A 2,427-nucleotide genomic window follows, 5' to 3' on the forward strand; every position below is an offset into this window, starting at 1 on the left:
CGTCGAGCCGTCGCGTCGGGACGCGGTGCAGTACAGCAGCGACCGACGGAGCACGCGAGCACGGCTTTTCCCGCACTCCCCCAATATTTTAGGCTGGCTGCTGGCTGGACCGGACCGCTCCACGTTCGGCTGCCAGCGCTACGGCGTCCGGCTGGCAGCACTACGGCGTTTCTGCTTTTGACGCTGACAACTGACAACTTCACGCTTCAACTAACAAACGGACTTTTGCACTTTACTTGAGTACAAGCTGCTGATTACTACGTATCATCTGCTAAACTAACAAACGGACTTTTGCACTTTACTTGAGTACAAGCTGCTGATTACTACGTATCATCTGCTAAAAATACTATTTTGAAGCTACCTGTTTCCGGGATATTCTAACCGCCCACGCTACGCGACACGCCGCATCCTCCCCCCACTCCTCCCCCCGCCTACGACACACCTCCACCAACCTCCCTCTCTCTCTCTCTCTCTCTCTCCGTCAGTCGCTTGCGCTCTCCCGCCCTTCTCCGCCATGCATCGCTTCATCCGGCGACACAAAAGGACCTGTGCCGCCACACACACACACACACACACGCACACACGCGCGCGCGCGCACAAACGCTCACGGCGGGCGTGGGTTGATAACCAAGCCCCTCCTCTTCACTCGGCTTCGCTCACAACTCCCGTGAGGATGTTGAGCCCCGTGCGTCTCACCTCTCTTGCCGGGCTGCGTCCGGAGTGAGGGTAGGCCGCCGCCGTCCATGCGCCCCGCGCCTGTCCTCGCGCTTCGGAGGCGGCTGTCACACCGTGCCGTGTCGAGCCGCGCCGACCGGAGCGCATACCAAGTGGCTCATTTGGACGCCATCAAGTGCATCTGGCTCCCCCAGAAGTTTCCCGCCCAACTTACTTCTTACTTGTTCGCGTGCCTCCCTCTCTCTCTCTCTCTCTCTCTCTCTCTCTCTCTCTCTCTCTCTCTCTCTCCATCTCCCCACATTTCTTCCAAGAGACGGCTTTGCAAATTAATTTCTGGATTGATTGTCTCGACTTTGGAAATCGATGTCATAGACGGGCGATAAGAGACTTGAATGCACGGAGCTAGAGACTGGGTCCAAGACTCTTGTGCATCATGTTTTTCCTCTGAGCGCCAATATTACATCATTACGTCCAACATCCTGCAATTCAGGTAGCAGACAATTTCGTGTTCGAAATTGGCAGCACCTTTAATGCCTGTGGTTCGGAGCGCAAACAGGCCGTAACTGGGAAAGTCGATGCGGGGTGAAGGGAAAGAAGCACAGAGGTATTGTGCCGTTGAACCCCCTGTTATAAGTCCCTCTCCCGTGTTTTGCAAGAGAAAAAAAAAGTAGTTATAAACGAGTATTGCTTACCGCATTGTTTGTAAGTCTGTTCTCGGTGAATGGAGCAGCCCATTGGCCGCCGCTGCGCCAGGTATACACTGCAACAAAAATAAAATAAAAAATAATAACTAACGACCGTTAATGACCGTGCTGCCTCATGCAAATAGAGCGAGTCGACTACTTGTACAAGGCTGTGCGTTCCCACCGCCTTTGCAGCCTTTCGCCGGCGAATGCTAATGCCAATCAGACGAGAAGGGCGTTAATTCCAGCTGGTTGGCGAGTGTCGCGGCGCCACTGCGGTTAGAGGGGCCACCCGCCATGACACTTCCTCTCTTTGCTCTCTCTCTCTCTCTCTCTCTCTCTCTCTCTCTCTCTCTCTCTCTCTCTCTATTTCTCTCTCTCTCTCTGCACATGCGTGGCGCAAGCAGAAGGATAGAGTTACAATGTTGTCGATTGGAAGGAGCGATATAATGCTTTTCTCGCATTACGCCGCGAAGACGGTCGGTCTTCGAGAGAGAGAGAGAGAGAGAGAGAGAGGGGGGGGGAGAGAGTGAGCGAAGCAAGGGTTTCGGAAACGTGCAGTCGGTCGGACTGCATCGGTGTGACGCCGCCGCGCTTAGCAGAAACCAACCGCCACTTGTAAATTTTACGATTGATCGTAAAACGTCCGTATAAATCCACCTGTAAGGAGATAGTAGGGAAGGGGAAGGGAGTGAGCGCTGGGAAGGTGGGGAGGTAGTAGAGCGCGGGACAGCGGGGTGAGATGGACGGTGCTCTATCAATATCTAATAGTGCGGCGAGACTGAAAAGCGAATAGCGCGGCTCCCCGTCGTAGCATCAACACCAATTTGTTCTTTTTTCTATCTACTTTTAAAAGCAATAGTAAACGGCGCTGATAGTGTGGACGATGGCCACAATCTTGGCTACACTGCTAGACTACGCCCGCCAGTTGATGTCGTCGGCTAATAGTTTCGCAGTGTGACGATGGGGCCGTGACATTAATATTGATGGAGAGTCGCGGTAGCGACATCCATCAGGCTGAGTGTCTTGTTGTGCAACAGAGGAAGCCCACGCACGACACGAGCCCCCC

General features: G+C 53.9%; 1 protein-coding gene and 1 long non-coding RNA gene across 2 annotated transcripts in view; one reads left to right on the forward strand and one right to left on the reverse strand.

Annotated features, from left to right (window-relative positions):
• The window catches only part of LOC113202754 (homeobox protein abdominal-A homolog), a 33,940-nt gene that overhangs the window by 17,128 nt on the left and 14,385 nt on the right, over positions 1-2,427 (forward strand). The window lies entirely within an intron of this gene.
• Positions 1-2,427, reverse strand: part of LOC127749866 (uncharacterized) — a 42,327-nt gene that overhangs the window by 13,636 nt on the left and 26,264 nt on the right. Inside the window, exon 3 of the long non-coding RNA XR_008011398.1 lies at positions 1,368-1,435. This is a non-coding gene — a long non-coding RNA (uncharacterized LOC127749866). The remainder of the gene's footprint in view (positions 1-1,367; positions 1,436-2,427) is intronic.

The sequence above is a fragment of the Frankliniella occidentalis genome, unplaced genomic scaffold (genome assembly GCF_000697945.3).
Source record: "Frankliniella occidentalis isolate FOCC.00 unplaced genomic scaffold, Focc_3.1 Scaffold102, whole genome shotgun sequence".
NCBI classification, from domain to species: domain Eukaryota; kingdom Metazoa; phylum Arthropoda; class Insecta; order Thysanoptera; family Thripidae; genus Frankliniella; species Frankliniella occidentalis.